The sequence below is a fragment of the Puma concolor genome, chromosome B4 (assembly GCF_028749965.1).
Source record: "Puma concolor isolate L17-30 chromosome B4, mPumCon1.1.hap2, whole genome shotgun sequence".
Taxonomy (NCBI): domain Eukaryota; kingdom Metazoa; phylum Chordata; class Mammalia; order Carnivora; family Felidae; genus Puma; species Puma concolor.
Window position 1 is genome coordinate 11,289,382 of NC_141673.1, and position 19,637 is coordinate 11,309,018.

Genomic DNA, 19,637 nt, shown 5'->3' on the forward strand with positions numbered 1-19,637 from the left:
AACAAGAAAAGCTCGATCATGTTCTTGAGGGGCGCCTCTAAACTAAAGGAAATAAACTAAAATTTCACACTTTGTTGCGGGTTTTTTGCGCTAGTTTTTCACAACATCGCGCTAAAATGTTATTTATCTTAGCTACTGTTTGGGTGCCCCTTAAATTTTGCGCCCGGGGATGTGCCTCGCTCACTGTGCCTTTGCCCCGACCCTGCTGTGCTCAGAGTTATTCGTTCGTTTACTCCACATACAGTTGCCAAGACCCTCCTCTGTGCCAGAGGGCACGTGCCGGGTGATGGGGAGAGAAATGCGGGCCACACGCAGGATTGTGGGAGATCCCACAAGGCGAGATGGGGTGTGTGGTCACTCAGCGTGGCTCTGACGAGAGGGGTAGGTAATGCACGGATCCCACCTGACTCCCGGGAAGCTTGCTTTCCGCCTTGGACAGCTGCCTAGCTCCTCTCTGCCCGGGACTTAGGAAGGTTGGCTCATACAATAAAAAAAAATTCTCTACTGTTTGTGCATTTGAAATATCTTCAAGTTCTAAAGTGCACCAGTCCTAAGTGTCCAGCGCAATGCATATTTATAAACCTACACAGTCGTATAACCGCTAGATCAACTATAGAACGTTCCGAGACCCCAGGAGGTCCCTCTGTGCCCTTTCCCCATCACAACCCCTTAAAGGTAACTGTTACTCTGGTTTCTCTCACTGTAAACTGACAGTGCCTGTTTGTTTTTACAACTGTGGTAAAAGATACATAACATCCAATCTGCCGTCTTGACCACTTTGAAGTGCACGTTCAGCGGCCGTTCAGTACATTTCACACTGTTGGGCGAATTGGGTGAATTCCCTTTGACCACCGTCCATCTCCGGAACTCATTTGTCATCTCAAACCAGGAGTCAGTACCCGTGAAACAGTAACTCCCCACTCTCCCTCCTCCTAGCCCCTGGTGACCATCATTCTACTTCTTGCCCTTACGAATCTGAATCATATGAAACTTTATGAATCTCTGGGCGCTTCGTATAAGTGCAATCCTACAATATGCGTCCTGTGGTGACTGGCTTATTTCACTCACTGTCATGTCTTCATGGTTCATTTACATTGTTGCATGAGTCAGATTGTTGCATGTCCTTCTTTTAAAGGCTGAATAATATTCCACGGTATGGTGAAACCCCATTTTGTTTATCCATTCATCTGTTGATGGCCATTTGGGCTGTTCAGCTGTCGTGAGCAAAGCTGCTGTGAACAGGAGTGTACCAACATTTGCCCGAGTCCCTGCTTTCGATTTTTTTAAGAACGTACCCAGAAGTAGGGGCGCCTGGGTGGCTCAGTCAGTTGAGCATCCGACTTCGGCCCCGGTCGTGATCTCGCTGTTCATGAGTCCGAGCTCCGTGTCGGGCTCTGCGCTGACGGCTCAGAGCCTGGAGCCTGCTTCGGATTCTGTGTCTTCCTCTCTCTCTGCCCCTCCCCACCTCGCACTCTGTCTGTCTCTCTCTCTCAAAAATAAATAAAAACATAAAAAAAAAAAAGAACGTATCCGGAAGCAGAATTGCTGATCATATGGTACTTCTGTTGAAATAGCTAGAATTGCAGAATCATTACACTGTATGCCTAAAACTAATATTAACACTGTGTGCTAATTATTCTGCAACAACAACAAAAAAAACCTAAACAGCTCTTCCAATAAATATTAAACACTGTACATGAGAAGAATCACTTTGTCAGCTTAACTGGGCATGTTGTTAATTTCCCGGTGGCTTATAAAATGAGAACGCATCTTACCATTGGTGACATCTTAGAGTCTATGAAATTCGGGACAATGCTGACAAGAACACGACACTGGCAATGGTCCTGGGCTGAGCCTTTTCCCGAGGTGGCCAGACAGTGGACCCCGTGCTTCACTCACACGATCTCTTCTATTCCTGACAATATCCTTTAAGTAGCCATTATTATTTTCATGTTACAGATGAAGAAACTGAGGCATAACAAGTGAAATAACGTGTCAAAGGGAACATAGCTCATCTATGGTAACACTGTAGTCATTACGGTAAGTTTTTTTTTCTTTTTTCTTTAATTCCAAAGCAATTTCAAAATACAGAAAGCGTTAAGGGCGGCACAAAACACCTCAATACTCCCTTTGAATGACGTCACGACGCCATTCAGGCCTCAGTGTCTCAGTCACGCCTTTTATAACAAAGGATCCAACCCAGGATCCAACACGTCTCCGTGTGTAGACGTCACGCCTCTACAGGCTCCTTCAACCTGGAACGGCTGCCCCTCCTCCCTCTGCCATCTGTGAAGTCTGCAGGTCAGGCATTTTGCAGAACGTTCCCTGTTTAGGCCGGTCTGGGGTTTTCCTCAGGATTCGACCCAGGTTATAATTTTTGGTCAGGATCACAGAGAAGCGATGCTGGATTCTTCTCAGGGCATCCTGTCAGCTTTCAAGTTTGCTCTGTCCAGTTGCTGGGGAGGTTCACTCTGCTCACGTGATGAAGATGGAGTTGGCCAAACTTCTCCATTGTCAAGTTAGTCCTTCCACTCCCCCGACCTTTTGAATTAACCAATGAGTATTTTGTGGAGAGGTTTTTGGAGACTGTGTGAAATCCCATCATCCCCCTCCTTCTACCCGCTGATTTAGCAAGGAGTGATGCTCCTTAACTAAATTGCAAACTATCACAACGATTGCCCCTTTTGAGGTTATCCTTCCTTCTACGTTTGTTTGTTGGCACTAACCAACTAAAGAAAGAACTTTATTTTCTTCCCATGTTTTTAGCCCCTTATTTAATCAATGTAAACCCATGGCTTCCTGCTTTATTAAATGGATACCATCAATCAGTATGATTATTTGTTGGGATGTTTTGATCAGCCCAGGTTTGGACGGTAGGAGCTCCTTCAAAGTGGCTCCTGTGGCCTTTGGACATATCTCCCTTACTCCTCAAGGCCTTCCTGATGTTTGGGCACCATAAGATACGCCCGTCTTATCTTGGACTTCTCTTGCCCCAGCCTTAGGCTCAGGCATTTCTCCAAGGAATTCTAGTTGTTTCTTTCTTTGGTGTTGTGTTGTGTTGTGTTGTGTTGTGTTGTGTTGTGTTGTGTTGTGTTTAGTTAGTGGAGAATGATAGTTAGGGCTCACTGCTGCTCAGGCCCTCAGGGTGGACAGAGCCAGGAAGTGGATGAACGGAGGTATGCACGCATCAACTGCGTTTTCACACCTCTCGTTATGTGTAGATCTATCAGGTTTTGAAAATCCCAAGTTCACATCGACACTCCTTTCCAATGGAACGACACAGAGTCCATTCCAGCCTGCAACTCGCCTCCTGGCTGTGAGAAACCACACTGTTGTTGTCCTCAGTATGTTTACTCGGTTGCTCGCCCACCTGCACGCAGCCCCCTTCCCTGCTGGGCTGCTGCCCTGCTCCGATACCCAAATTGCGCCCCCTTCCGCGGAAAAGATACGTTGATGTCCTAACCAACCCCTGTTATCGTACTATAGAGCCTGATTTTACTTGCAAGTGGAGGCTCTACAGAGATAACTAAGTGGAAATGAGGTCACAAGGGGGGACCCTAATCCAATATGACCGGTGTCCTCATAAAAAGGAAATTTGGATACAGAGACATGTGCAGAGGGAAGAAGATGTGTAGACACACAGGGAGTGGTACCTGTATAAGCCAAGAAACACCAAGGATTGCGGGCCGACACCAGAAGCTAGAAGGAACAAGCAAGGATTCTCCCCTAGAGTGGTCAGAGAGGGCATGGCCCCACTGACACCTTGGTCTTGGGTTTCTAGTCTCCAGAACTGTGAGGCAGTGCATTTCTGTTGTTTTGAGTGCTCTGTTCTGGCATGTTCTGGCAACCCTAGGAAAAGGATGTACCCCCCTGGTAGGAGTTCTGGCATCTTCCTGCCATTATCAGGCCACCCTCGTGACTGACTGAAAAGGAAGGGAGGGAAGGGAAGGAGTCTGGAATCAGAATTAGAATATAGGCCCAGCCATCTCCAAAGGCTGTGTTCTTACTTAGTTTACTCTTTTCATAGAATAATGGGAGACACCAAAATAAGCCTGTGAGCAAGCAGATCTAAATAAGTTCTATGGTAGGTGTTGGCACACGCTGGCCTGCACGCCAAATCTGGATTATAGCCTGTTTTTGTTCAGCACATGGGCTAAAAATGGTTTTACATTTTCTAAGCGGTTGGAAAAAAAAATCAACAGGAAAATAATATTTTGTGGCATATGGAAATTACATGAAATTCATATTTCAGGGTCCATAAATAGTTTTGCTGGGACGCAGCCATGCTCCCTCACTCATGTTTTGTCCCTGGCTGCTCTATGTTTTACCATGATTGTTGAAACAGAGACCTGTAGCCTGCAAAGCCATATTTAGTGTCTGCTCCTTTATAGAAAGTGGTTGCCGGTTCCTGTTCTGTAGTAGATATTCAGAGCCCTTGATGACAGTATGAGGAAAGAGGGTGACTTTTACCTAGGGTGGTGAGGGAGGGTGACGTTGGCTCTGGGTGGTGAGGGAGGATATAAAATGTTGACGTTCAATCATTTATCCATTCAATAAGCATTGAGCACCTGCCATTATCTAACACATGAGGAGGAGTAAACACCAGTGCCTGGCCACGTGGAATTCACAATCTAGGGAGGGTGATGTGGAAACCTCACCCTCTTACACACTGAGACCACCAACCCCACCCCACCCCCCCCCCCCCGTCACCACTACCACAGTGGAAGCATCTCCTGGGAGGTCAGAGAAGGCTCCACAATGGAGGCCCTCCTAGAGCTGGATCTTGGAGTTTACAGAGACTCTTGCCAGACAGAGGAAAAGGGATATCTGGGTCACCTTCTTGGAGGTGAGGGCTTTTGCACAGAACTCATCATCCCTGGGGTCTACTCATTGACATGGCTAGCTAAGGAAGGCACCAGGCAGTCAAGAGGGCCTCCACATAGAACTAGACCCACACCCTCGCTTCTAGGCTCACAGTTAGTGAGAACACCCCAAGGTCACAGCCAGTTAGTGGTTGAGTTGAGTCCAATGCTACCTCTATGACTTTGAGTGCAGTAAGAGATCCTAGGAGCAAATGTGAATTCCCGAGCTTCCTGTACCCTTTCCTGCCCCTGCACACCCCCACTCCTGGGGCTTGGGGAAGAAAGATGACCAAGGAAAGCTCATCTGTGCCTCATCTCCATAGGAAAGTTGGGGATATAAAGAGCCTTAACCCTCCCAAACGTCTGCTTCTGGCCTCCCTCAATCCCCTGCAAACTTCAGTGTAACATCTTCCACATTCTGTTGTAGTTGCTTTTCTCTCTCCCTTTTTAGCCCAACAGTCAGGAGCAGGGACCATCCCATTTATTCCTTGTTTCTGATGCTGGGAAGTTGTAGATGCTCAACTGATGTCTGTTGAATGGAATGAAACACGGTTGGATTGAATGGAGTGGACAGGATGCAATTGGAGCCCGTGGCACCAAAGATGACCTCGGTAGGACACAGGTGGCCTCCCTACCTCAATCTCAAATGTCACTGACTCTTCCAATAGCCCCCCTTTTAGGAGAAAGTACTGAATTCCCTTCAGGGGTCTTATCTGGTAATTTATCTATAATCACACTTTAAAAATTGAAGATATCTAAGTGGACTTCCTTCTTTCTTGAGTAACTGCAACTACCAAAACCTCAGGTCATTATCTCCCCAGCACAGCCGTCCCGTCCCCGAGGTCTTTCCATAAACAACCTACGTTCAGTACTTCTCACCCTCTTACTTTCCAACCTGCTATTAGATCTGGATTTGTGTGAATTCTGCTCTGGCAGAAACTCGGCCTCTATGACTTTTGACCCATCCCTTGTGCCATTCCCTCGTCAGGCCTTATTGTGTCTCTAAGAGCTTCCCATCAGACAGTCCTGCCTTGCACCCCTCTCAGTGCCAGCCTTTTCTCACGGGGCTGCCGTGTTGCACAACTTTCAAGGACACCATTCACGTTGTGCTCTACGGGGTTGTGAGTGATGTCTCCTGAGCCGTGCAACACAGAGACCCTGAGTGGTCACCACAGTGATCTGTCACTCCTTTGTTCAAAAAGACCATCGGCGCTGGGATTTCCAGCTGACATGAGCTCAGGCTGGCAGATTTGCTTAGGACACTCAATGAACCTACCTTCCCAGCATCACAACTTCCCCAAACCAGATCATTCTCTCCAAGTGTTCTCTGAAATTCATCATTTCCAAGACCTTGAGACATTAATTCCCATTACTCTCTCCTTTGTTTTCAAACTGGAGAGTTTGCCCAAGCCATACACACAATCTGGCTGCCGCCATCTTTAAACACAAAACCCTCCTTTGCCTGGGCTTTCTTCTCAATCCCATCTTTATATTCATTCATTCTTTCATTCAACCAGTATTTTTGAACGCATCCTGGGTGCCAACTCTTTGTTCTAGGCACTTAGGATTTATCGGTGAATAAAACAGACAAGGGTCTCTGTTTTCAGGACTCTTACAGTCTTGCAAGGGAGATACACACTCAACAAGGAACACAATAAATTAACAAAGGATAGAATGCATATAGTATTTTGGAAGGAGGTGAGTGCTATGGAAGAAAGAAGTAGATCTGGACATGGAATTGGGCGGGCGAGCAGAGGGCAGATTGCATTATTAAATGGGACGATCAGGGTACATCTCCTTGGGCAGAGGAGATACTCACCATTTATAAAGAGCCTTGTCTACACTCACTGTCACCACTTCTTACCTCCCACTTATTCCTTAGCCCAGAGAAATCTGCTCCCTAAACCTTCCTTTTGACAAGGCCAGTAAGGACCTCCATATGGCCAGATCTGGAGTCACCTTCCAGCTCTGTGGAAGCAGAGCTTGATGCTATTGAACGTTCTATGCTCGACACATGTTTGTGCCTCCAGGACACGACACTTCTCTGTGTTCTTCTATTTCTCCTTTATCACTTCCTTTTTCTCTGCCCATCCCTTAAGTGATGGTGTTTCCAAGGCCCATCTGTACCCTTGGCTCATCTCAAGCTGTGTTTCCCCTAGAGAGTTTCATTCGCACACATGCTGTGAAGCCCAAATCTGTTTCAGCCCTGACCTCTGGAGAGATCCATAGGCTCCTTTTTGTTCACGAAAGGTGAGGCCCTTACCCTCCTACCAGAAACTTGCTCAGCATAACTAAGGTTCAGGAATCTGGAGGGTCCCTGGGCATAGCAGGAAGAAGGCAGTGGAGGGTTTGGGTTAGGGCCCAAGGTCTGGGGTAAGAGAAGGAACAGAAGGCTTGTGGTGGGTGCAGAGACCCTGGAAATATGGTCACAAGCCCAAGGAAAGACACCATCAATGAGAGCTCCTCGGGCTGAGAATGGCCATTTTTGATGATGCTGGCCTGTTCTGTGTGGACTCGATCTTGGAATAGTGGCAAAGGCAGATTGCCTATGTTGCCTTGAGCCCCAGCACAAGATGTTAGGAGAAATAATACCTTTCTCTGCTTATCCTAGGTTCCTGCCTTCCATGATTTCCCTTGGGAAGCTATCTGGTAGAAGGAACACATGTGACAGAGCAGACATGGAAGCACGTGACTTATTACAAACACCAACATGACCAATCATCAGGAGGCACAACGAATCAGCTCAACCCCAAGTGTTTCTCGGGCCCCAAGCTCCAGTTAGATGTTTGTAGAAAACACCATTGTCTTTGGCCAAATCATGTTGATTTTCTACATATCCTTCGATACACAAGCCCATAACTAATTATCACCTAATTCACAAGGAAACAAGCCACCATGGGAGACAGCAAACAGAAACAACAAACAATAGCCATAGATCCCCAAGAACCAAGATTGTGGATCAGCCAGATCTTGGATATAAGATACATTCCTGTTCCCAGTCCCAAGAAGGCAGAACTTGATTGGTTTAAACTACTCATGATAATTCTCCTCTTGCCAGCGATTGGCTTAGAAAGGGGCATACGTGGTCAGTCTGCCCAATGAGGCATGTGGGTAAACCTTTCCTTGTGAGGAAAAATATCATTCTTGCATCTGGACATGCCCCCAGGCCTCTGCTAGTGACATCTGGAGCCACCCTAGCCACCATCACCCACATTCTGAGCCATTAGAGCAGGAGGAGGGGAAACACATGAGTTCATGATGAGGTTGAGGCCCTGAGACCTGTTGAGATTCACAGGGTGCTGCCCAACCCCCAGGCTCTTTATCTTAAGCTTAGCTACTTTCAGTGGTTTTTTTTTTTTTTTTCTTTTGGTTGCTTGCAGCTGACAGGGCCTCACTGCTCTCCCTTTACATACTATATATTCTTTCCCCTTCGTGACGTCTTTGTTTGCGCCACAAACCCTCCCAGATCTTCTCCTAGGGTGATGTCAACCAGGCCTTTTCTGCTCAAAGTGTGGTTCCTGGACAACCCCCAGCAGCACCACCTGGCATCTGGTCAGAAAAACAGGATCTCAGGCCCCACTGCAGACCCAGGGAACCAGAATCCACATTCTAACGAGATCCTTGGGTGATGCGTGGGCACACGAAAGCTAGAGGAGCAAAGGCTGATGCCACATATTGCCTCAGCTTGACAACGGTCTCTGTCATCTGTATTTGACTTTTCTCCCTAAAACGCATTTACCCCAGGGCAGCCAGAGTGGAGCATGTGCAGGATGGCCCTGAGTAAGTTCGTTGATTCTACCTGGCCAGGCTGGAGCTCTGTTCCAGGGCCCCTCACTCCCAAAGGTAGGAGAATGTAAGCCAATCCTCAATTATTGCCTTGTTTTCTGGCCTCACTGTGTCTTTTTTCTCCACATGAGATCTGCCTGAAGAGCCAGGCATGACTGAAACTACTACACTTAACCTACTTAAATTAAAATCTTGAGTTTATCTGCTTAACTCTTTGATGTTTTCCTTCCTTGCCTATCACAGATTGCTCCCTCTGATCAATACCCCAAAGCTGCCCCATTTCAGTGTTTCCTGCCTGGGGCTCAGATGCAACCCCTCTGCCCTGAGTCCTCCAGTAGTTCTGCCCCCAACACAGCCTTGTGCAAAGGGGGCCGTGGGGGCACTACTGCCGGCCCGTGTCCATCCCAGGGACATCATTTCTCCAGGCCCACTTTCCCCCAAGGATAGATCACTGTGTTGCAAACTGGTCTTTCCCACCTTGGAAGCCTTGTGGCTGGTGTCATGGAGGCACAGACCATGGTTGCAGGTTTCCATGTCTCCAAAGCAGATGTGAAACAAACTCTCTCTCCCCAATCCACTTCAAACTCATTTCATTCCTCTGTCCTTAATTCCCCACCCAGATATCTTTTCCCATCATTAACCCTCACAGAAATGTATAAGACGTGGATCCTGGGAATAACATGTTGACATCTGCCCTACATTGTGCTCTACCTTGGAGGTCTCAGATTTAGAACGTTGCATACCAGTGACATTCCCCACCCCACATTTCTCCAAATTATTACAATGACCAGTGAGGGGATGTCAACATCTGTGTGGAGGGGTGGTGCTAGGTAAGAACATTTTCAAAAGCAACTACAGGCCAGTCAGTTCCCTCCTGGGTCAAGGCTGCTCACTTAACTTGCTATCAATTCCTGGTTCTTAAATCAGGGCTGGTATTTCTTCTTCTAGTTCCCTTCCTGGAATGTTTGGTAAATACAAGGAACTATGGGATGAAAAGTCAAAAGCAGTCACGATCCCACCTACCACTGTTGGTTTCACCAGAGAAAGAATGTTGCTGTTTTCAGCGAAGTACATAACTTCAGAATAAAGAATAGTCCTGGGGCACCTGGGTGGCTCAGTAGGTTAAGCATCTGACTTCAGCTCAGGTCATGATCTTAATGGTTCATGAGTTTGAGCCCTGCATGGGGCTCCAGACTGGTGGTGCAGAGCCTGCTTGGGATTCTCGCTCTCTCCTCTCTCTCTGCCTCTCCTCCACTCATGCTTTCTCTCTCTCTCAAAATAAACAAACAAGGTTAAAAATTTTTTAATTAAAAGAAATAAAGACATTTGTCATTCGATTCAGGGACCACTTGGATAATCCAGGGTGATCTCATCTCAAAATCCTTAATTACATCTGCAAAAACTCTTTTTCCAAATAAGGTCGCATTCACATGTTTTGGGAGTTAGGATGTAAACATATCTTTTGGGGGGCCACCATTTAACCCACCACACTACGTATCCAGCACAAATTCTTTTATTAGGAATAAGTAAGTACAGACACTTGGGGGGCAATGATGGGTGTTCTTGGGAACCCACAGAGCCAAGCGTTACCGAACTGGGGAGGCAACAGGGGAGCTGCAGGTGGTTGAAAGTCTGAGCAGACTCTGGTTTCACTGTCAGCCACTCAGCAGCAGCACCTACCACCACGGTGACCACTCCTTCCTTATCTCTGTCCCTATTCCTCCTGTCAGTGCCCATGAGCACCCCCCACATGATTCCCTGAACTATTATTCATGGTGTCCCACAGGCTCTTCCATCTCAGAGCCTCTGCTGCCTCGCTGTTTATGTCACAGTTTGGGCTCCTCGACAGCCAGATTCTCAGACAGAGTTCGGTGTTTTGCAGGTTTATTAAGATGTGCCCTTGGTGGGGTGCCTGGGTGGCTCAGTTGGTTAAGCGTCTGCCTTCCGCTCAGGTCATGATCTCGCGGTTCATGAGTTCAAGCCCCACATCAGGCTCTCTGAGTCTCTGCTGTCTGTGCAAAGCCCACTTCAGCTCCTCTGTCCCCTGTCTCTCTGCCCCTACCCTACTTCCGCGCGCGCTCTCTCTCTCTCTCTCTTCCACCCTCTCTCTCTCTCAAAAACAAGTAAGTAAAAACTTTAAAAACAAGATGTGCTCTTGGGATCAAAACCTGTAAGAAGGAAGGAGAAGAAGCAGGGGCTGGCAGCAGCAGCTGAGCTGTGATTCCTGATCTAATCATAGCCTCGCCCGTAAGTCTATATTTATTCTACTTTTCTTGCAAAGGAAGTGGTCAAATCCTTTGCCCAAAACTCTGCCCACTGGAGGATTTTTCCTTGCCACTGTTTCCAAGACCATTCCTATGTGGGGCTGCAGTACAGCCACAATTTCCTTTCTGCTGGCACCCACATATCCTCTGACCTATATATGAATCAAGCTTAGTGTTTTCTTCCTCCGCTGGCTTGTCCAACAGGGACCTTCCCACCCTATGCAGTCTTAGCATGAGCTAAGAGAGAAGCATTGGTGCAGACAGACAACCTGTTCATGCAGCTTGCTTATTTTATGCCTCCCAGTCCTGTTCATGCTTGATCCCAGATGGACTGCTTCCATCTGATGATATAATGCCCTGGGCCTGCCCCACATCATGACTTGGTGTGTTTGACAGAACCCAATTCGTGAAGGCCAGTTGTGGCCACATGGCCATGGGGTGTCCCATAATCAAGCAATGTCTCTGCTAGGGCCCCACAGTGTGCAAAAGATTATTTTTCAAAAAACATACAATTCTTCACTGTAGATGGCATAGCCTTGCCCAGGACTCCAGGGGTTGCCATTATGATGCTCTCATTGGGGCTTGCCACATGCACCTTTCCCCACAATGGATACCTCCAGTATCATAGCTTTTGCTGAACTGTCCCTAAAGGGGCTGCCAGTTGAGCCAACAGCATCCCCAGCCCCTGGGGTGTGAGTCAATTGACAGGGCATCTCAGTGGTATATCAGTGTCCACCGTGGAGTGGTTTTCAGCTTCTGCCTCACAACCAGATCCTCACTCTCTCACTATGCTTCTTTTGTTCAAGGTCATGAAAGAGAATCAAACAGACTCAGTTAATCCAAGTATCACAGGTAGATAGCCACCTGTGGGTTAGGTTGGCTTTTGAGTGTCAGATGTAGAGAAGGCATGCTGAGGTTTGACCCCCCTCATGCTCTCATCCGGACAATGGCGACATCACCACCTATTTGCTATAGCACTGTTGGGAAAAGTCAGTGAAATTACCTATATAGCATGGCTAGCATATAGCAGGCATGAAATGAGCCTAAGCTTTTTCAATTCATTCCTTCTCTTCCCCTCGAAAACAGGAACACTTCATTCCAACTCATTTCCTTCCTTTCAGTGCAGTTCTACTCAACAAACACACACCGTGGCAACCAAGGTCTGTTGTATTGTCTACAGGTTTGCCTTAGCTGCTTTCATGATCACCCCAATGATGCCCATCCCCTGAATATTATATTCACGTAGTCCCATCCCATGCTGCAGCAGGGCTGGTCTGTCTGACTGATGGAAGAGAGCAGGAAATGGCGTGTCATTTCTGATATTATAATAGACACTGCGGTTTCCATCTTGGCTCACTCGTTCTCTCTCACTCTCTCTCCATCTCTCTCCTTATACACCTCCAACCCCCACCTAGATAGATCACTTTGGAGAAGCCAGCTGCCATGTTATGAACAGCCCTATGGAGAAGCGCACATGACAAAGAGCTGAAGTCGTGCCAGCAAACATATGAACCAACTTCCAAGTGGATCCTGTAGCCCCAGTCCAGCCTTCAGATGAGTGTAGCCCCAGCCAACTGCTTAAGAGATCCTGAGCCAGAACCACACAACTAAGTTGCTCTCAAATTTCTGACTCATAGAAACTTTGAGACTATGTTCATTGCTTTAAGTTGCTAAGCACAATAGATAATATCTATATTGTTTTCACCCTATTTCTTCTCTTCTAACAGAACCATTATTTTTTTAGGTCTCTAAGAGGTTCTCTTGTGCTCAAGGAAGGTGGTTCTTTATTGCAACCCTTAAGAAGAACCTTCATTTTAAAAATAAAATAACGAAGAAGAAAAACGATTTCATAAAGCAGTTCTGGAAGTCTCCTTCTATTTGGGAAGAGATTAGCCTGAGGATGAGTATTTGCCCTGTTTTGACCCAAAACAAAAAGGATGGTCTTTGGAGGAGAGCTCCTCTTTACAAATAAAAAGATCAATTTACAAAGAGATGATCTTTTGCCTTTCTCTTCTTCCCCCTCCTTCCATCATTGAACTTGGACTTGAAGCCTGGAGCATAGCTATCTTCCAACCGTAGAGCAACAGGAATGAGGGAAAAGCCAAGAGAACCATTCACACACTGGCCCTGACATTACCAAGGTACTGGACCAACACTGGTACCAGATTCATTCTGTATACATTCTGAAAAAAAAAAATATATATATATATATATATATATATATTCTGATTTATTATGAAAACAAAAAAATTAAGCCATTGCAAACTAATACAACCCTAACTGAACAGTATATTAAACTCCTACAACTTTCTGGGCACTGTGCAGGACACTGAGAACAGAGCACCGAATAAACAGCCATGATCCTGCCTTTGTGAAGCCCAAAGTTTTGTTAAAGACAGAGATAATGAGCAAAAGGATGATGAACATTTCAAAACTTTGAAAAACAAAAAGCATAGCTGCTATGAGAAGCAGATAGCAGGGCTGTCTGGAGATTTAGGGAAGGCACCCTGAAGGAGGTTTCATTTAAACTGAGGGTGGGCAGGAGTTGTTTGGCGAGTGGGGGAAAGTGTTGGATAAGAGTCTCTGAGAAGAGACATTTGAGGAATTGGGAAGAGCAGGGAGTGGAGCCCAGAGAGGGAGAGGGGAAAACTGGGGAGTCAGGAGATGGAGATATGGTGGTAACTCAGGTTCTGAGGGACTTTGGAACCACACTAGGAATTTGGAGCTTTATCCTATAGGCACTGAGAAGCTATGCGAATTTCAGGCAGAGATTAATATGATCAGATATGATTTTTGAGCAGGTGGCTCAGGTTGCCATGCTGAGAATAAACTGGGGATGGGGACATCACTGAGCAGGTGATCGCCAGGAAGAAAATGATGTTGGTTGGGACTTTGATGGTGACAATGAAGAGAGAAGAGTGAGTAGATTTGTGGCATATTTAAAGGATAGAACCCCAATGTCTGGTGATGGTAGCCCCACATTTCTGAGAAGGGTGGCTATCAGCCAGGTGAATGGAAGGAGGGCAGCAAGTCTAGGGGAGACGCAGCCTCAGAGGGCAGTTGCTATTGGCCAGTGCTGAGCCCTACACATGGAAGATGGTCTTTCAGGATTTGTGGAAGGAATTGGCTTTCCTGGCAGGAGAAGCAGGTCTGACATCCTGTAGCTGGAGAATTTATGTTCTGAGACCTGATGATCCTACCTCCTCCCTGCCCATGCCCCTCAATGGACAATCTCGGTGGCTTTGCCCTGCACCACTCTTCCAAGGCCAGAAAAGCACCCAACGTACATTTCCTCACCAGCAGGGCATTCTGAGCCCAAGATCGGGAACTGGAGATGAAACCCAAATCTCTGCCCTGAAACCACCTGCTGTTTTTTAAGGGTGGGCAAGGTGGTAAAGGAGATACCAGGAACTGAACCGTGTGGTTTGAAGTCATGAGGAAGATAAGGGCCCGTCAGCATTTCATCTGTGCAGAGACAGATAAAACAACCGTCCTTGAGTGCGGAGTTGCAGGAAAATCCCTGCCTGATAAGCCATGCTCCCTTCTGAATGATGGGTCTGTTTTTCCGGATAGAAGTGTGCAAAGCTAAGAGATTTCAGGCAATTACCGGTGGCAGGCAGTAATAGCTGCCCAAGAAGAGGGGTGTCCCCACCCCAGGCTGATTACAGTGACAGGGAAAGCAGGTTTGTTCTGAGGGACAATATGGGAGTCAACAAGGGGGATGGGACCCATGCCTCTGGGCTGGGGCCTAGAAGCAGCAGGATTATGGGGGCCAGTTGGGGAGGGGCAGGACAAGGCAGGCCTCCATCTTGAGCTTAAAAATTTTTTTTTAAGATTTTTTTTTTTTTAGAGCAATCTCAGGTTCGCATGAAGATTGGGAAAATACAGAGATTTACCATTACCCCCATACCCCACTCCCACCTCGTCTCCCCACTATCAACATCTTCCACCAGAGTGATACGCTTGTTACAACTGAGGAACGAACTTACAGTGACACATCATTATCACCCAGAGTCCACAGTTTACATTGGGGTTCACCCTTGGTGTTTTACATCCTACGGGTTTGAATAAACGTATAATGATATGCATCTGCTATTACTGTATCATAGAGAATAGTCTCCCTGCCCTGAAAATCCTCTGTGCTCCACATATCATCCCTCTCCCAACCCCTTGCAGCCACTGACCTTTTTACTGTCTCCACAGTTTGGTCTTTCTTTCTTTCTTTTTTTTTTTTTTTTTTTGGAGAAGTTTTTATCCCCCCTTGTCTCCTTTTAATTTTGCCAGAATGTCACATAGCTGGAGTCATACAGTATGTAAACTTTCCAAATGGGCTTGGCTCACTTAGTTTAAGTTTTCCCCATGTCTTTTCATGCCTTGATAGGGCATTTCTTTCTAGAACTGAATGATATTCCATTTGTCTGGATTACCACGGTTTATTTATCCACTACTGAAGGACATCTTGGTTGCTCCCGAGTTTGGGCATTTATGAATAAAGCTGCCACAAACAACTGTTTGCAGGTTTCTGTATGAGCATACATTTTGTTTTTACTCCTTTAGAAGAAACCCTCAGACTGCTTGGTGAGCGGCTGCACCATTCTGCGTTCCCACCAGCAATGAATGAGCATTCCTGTTGCTGCACAACCTCACCAGCATTTGGTGTTATCAGTGGTCTGGATTAGGGTAATTCTAATAGGTGCGTGGTAATACCTCATTGTTGTTTTAATTTGTGTTTCCCTGATGCTATATGATGCAGGCCATTTTTAATATGCTTCCTTGCCATTTGTATATCTTTGGTGAAGTCTGTTAAGGACTTTGGCCCATTTTTAAAATCAGATTGTTCACTTTCTTACAGTTGAGTTTTAAGAATTCTTTAAATATTTTGGATAACAGTCCTTTACCAGAGGTGTCTTTTGTAAGTACTTTCTCCCAGTCTGCGGCTTGTCTTCTCATTCTCTTGACACTGTGTTTTGCAGAGCAGAAGTTTTTAATTTGAATGAAGTCCAGCTTTTCAATTATTTCTTTCATGGATCGTGCCTTTGGTGTACCTAAAAAGTCATCACCAAACCCAAGGTCATCTAGATTTTCTCCGGTGTTAACTTACAGGACTTTCCTAGTTTTGCTTTTAACATCTAGGTCTATAATCTATTTTGACTTAATGTTTGTGAAGAGTGTAAGTGTAAGGTCTGTGTCTAGATGATTCTTCTTCTTCTTCTCCTCCTCCTCCTCCCCCTCCTCCTCCTCCTCCTAGAATGTAAATGTCCAGCTGTTCCAGCACTATTGGTTGAAAAGACTGTCTTTGCTTCGTTGTATTGCCTTTGTTCCTTTGTCAAATATCTGTTGACTATATTTATGTGGGTTTTTTCTGGGCTCTCTATTCTATTCCATCAATCTATTTGAATATTTTTCCATCGATACCACACTATCCTGATTTCTGTAGCTTTCAGGAAGTCTTGAAATCAGGTACTGTCAGTACTTTAACTCTGTTCTTAAATATTGTGTTGGCTATTCTGGGGTTTTTGTTTCTCCATATAAACTTTAAAATCAGCTTATTGATATCTACAAAATAACATCCTGGGATTTTGATTGATATTGAATTGAATTCATAGATCAATTGAAAAGAATTGATATAGTGACAATATTGATTCTTCCTATCCATGAACATAGAATATCTCTCTCCATTTGTTTAGTTATTATTTGATTTTGTTCATCAGAAATTTGTAGTTTTCCTCATACAGATTTTATATATATTTTGTTAGATTTACACCTAAATATTCATTTTTATAGGTTCTAATATAAATGGTACTATGTTTTTTATTTTAAATTCTACTAGTTCATTGCTGGTTATAGGAAAATGATTGACTTTTGTATATTAACCTCGTGTCCTGAAACCTGTTTAATCACTTATTTCCAGGAGATTAAAAAAATTCTTTCAGATTTTCTACATAGATGATCATGCCATCTGCAAACAAAACAGTTTTATTTCTTCCTTCCCAATCTGTATACCATTTATTTCCTTTTCTTGTCTTATTGCATTACCTAGAACTTCCAGTACAATCTTGGAAAGGGGTAGTGAGCAGAGACATTCTTGCCTTGTACCTGAGAAACTTCAAGTTTCTCGTCATTAAGTATTATGTCAATGGTAGGTTTTTGTAGCTATTCTTTATAAAGTTGAGAATCATCTAGAGCTTTTTAGGAAAGGGACTCTGGCATGGAGAGGTATGTGGGAATTCAGCTACCAGGCATAAGTGGGCCCTTGCTCTCAAAAACAAGGCTAGACCCAGGGGTGAGAACAGAGTCTCAAGGAGGGTTAAGGAATGGCTGTGACCCTGTGAATCCCTCCTGTCTTATATCAGCTCTAGTCCTAGGGCTGATTATGGATCTGAGCCTCCAGCTGGGGAATGAGCTCCAGTGGCTCAGCCATGGGAAAGGAGGACCTAGGAACATTATTGAGAACTCTGTTCTGAGGGGTTGAAGGCCATGCCCCAGGCAAGAATGCAAAGACCTCTGGGAGGCATCTCAGAGAGAGACCTAGACAGACAGATCCTCCTAGTGTGACTCAAGGCCTGAAACTGCCTCTGACTGAGCACAGTCTGAGGGTGGAGGTGCGGATAGAGGAACCAGAAGAGGTGGGTTTAGAGTGCTGGGTTCAGAGAAGGCAGGCTGGGATAAGAACTTGCATAGTCATGGTGAACCTAGAGCACTAGCCCTGGTTGGGGGAGCTGACAGAGAGATGAGAGGGAGCTTGAGGCCCACATGGCCCCTTTCTCCACCCTGGGAATTGCTACCCCACCTGACCGTTGCAAGGATTTGTCTGCAACTCATGGAGTTCTCAGACTCTGTTCTCAATTTCAAATGCATCTTCCTTGCATGAGATTCTCCTGCTCTCTAGACTGCTCCCCCCACTTCTTGTGTAACTGTTTCCTTTGAATTGACACATTCTTGAGTATGACAGAGGAAGTGGTGAACATGTGTCTTGGGGTGATTAGTATGTAAGTGGGGGTGCTGACTGGACACACGCATTCTCTCACACCAGACAGTCTCAAGTGACAAAGCAGGGAGAGGTTGGGATTTGGTGGGGAGGTAGATGAGGACAGCTGAGTAGATTCAGCCTGTATGGGGTCAACAGCCCTGGGGTCCAGGGCCATCCGTCAGCCCTTGTGTTCAAGGCAATCAGGGTCTCCCCCATCTGGGAGCTGCCCCAGAAACCTGACCCCAAGCATCGTTCCTTCCTTCTAGCCCAGTCTTCTCTGCAAGTGCTTCTTTTGTAGGTTCCTACTCCCTCTGCAACCTCAGGGGTTCCTGTTTCCCCAACACCCACTAAGTCAGGATGCTTCAAAACTTCCATGATGACATTCTACATTCTTAAGATTTTTGTTTTCCTGATTATAAGAGAAAAATGGGTAATAATTCTGGTTCATTGAGGGAAGTCACAAAGGTTCCAGAACTTACATACACCTTGCCCTTACCCTGCACAGAATGGTCAGTGGTGCCCAGTGATGCTAATTCTGCTTTGATGGCCTTGGGGGAGAATTCCTGTTCTTTTGTTTCCATGAGGAGGAAACCCACTCACCTTAATGATTCTTGAGAGAGCAAGCTGCTAAGGAGGCTTTCCCTCCCCACTTGGCACTGAACTACCGAGAGTGGAAGAGGGGGTGGCTGTCTGGTGGTCCTAGGCTAGTTGGAACTGGTTACCACCTTCCCCAAGAGACCATTAGGGTAAGCCCAACACATCAACTTCCTGGGTCACCCCAGTCACTGCCAGAAGTCCAAGCCTTTATCTCAAAGGGCTCTGTATACTTCCTAATCACATCTCTGTCTGACCCCTCAGCTTTTCTAAACACCTCCCTGTATCCATGGGGACTCATGGTCTAGCAAGGGCCCACTGTCTCTTGGTCTCTTTGTTGACTGTTCTCTTTACTCTTGTTATGGGTTGGATTGCATCCCCTCAAAATTCATATGTTGGAGTCCTAACCCCCAGAACCTGAGAATGTGACCTCATTTGGAGATAGAATCCATACAGAGTTAGTAAAGTTAGACTGGGGTAATTATGGGTCAAATGGGCCTCTAATCCAATATGACTGGTGTCCTTATCAAAAGAGGAAATTTGGAGACAGACACACATACAGAAAGCACCAATGTGAACATGAAACATGGCCTTCTGCAAGCCAAGAAGAAGAGAGAACAGACGCTTCCTTCACAGCCCTCAGAAAGAACCAACCTTGTTGACTCCTTGATTTTCAACTTCTGACCTCCAAAACTGAGACAATAAATTTTAGTTGGCTAAGCTGCCCATTCTGTGGTACTTTGTTGGGTCAGCCCCAGGGAACTACTATAGCTTGACCTCTGACTCGAACCTCTGACCCCTCCCCTGAGGACATGGTAGCTCTCTCCAGCGGGGGATGGTTTCTCCCCATTCCTTCCACAATCCCAGTTCGTTTGAAGTTTATGACACAGAGTCTACTGTGCCCTTCTGCGTTGCTGGCATTGCCAGTGCTCCAGTCAACCCCCACCAATCACTGCTGACTCGAGCACGTGGCTCACTCCTGCCCCCACTGCCTCAGGTCACCATTTCACAAGATGGAGCCATCCACTACTTGGCTCCCTGGCCATTCCTTCCTTTGGTGGCAGAGCTGTGACTCAGAGCCTGTTTCCTTCCACAACACTGCAGCCAACAGTTGAAGCACATGGATTCTGGAGTCACCAACTAGGGAGTTGATTTCTGGCC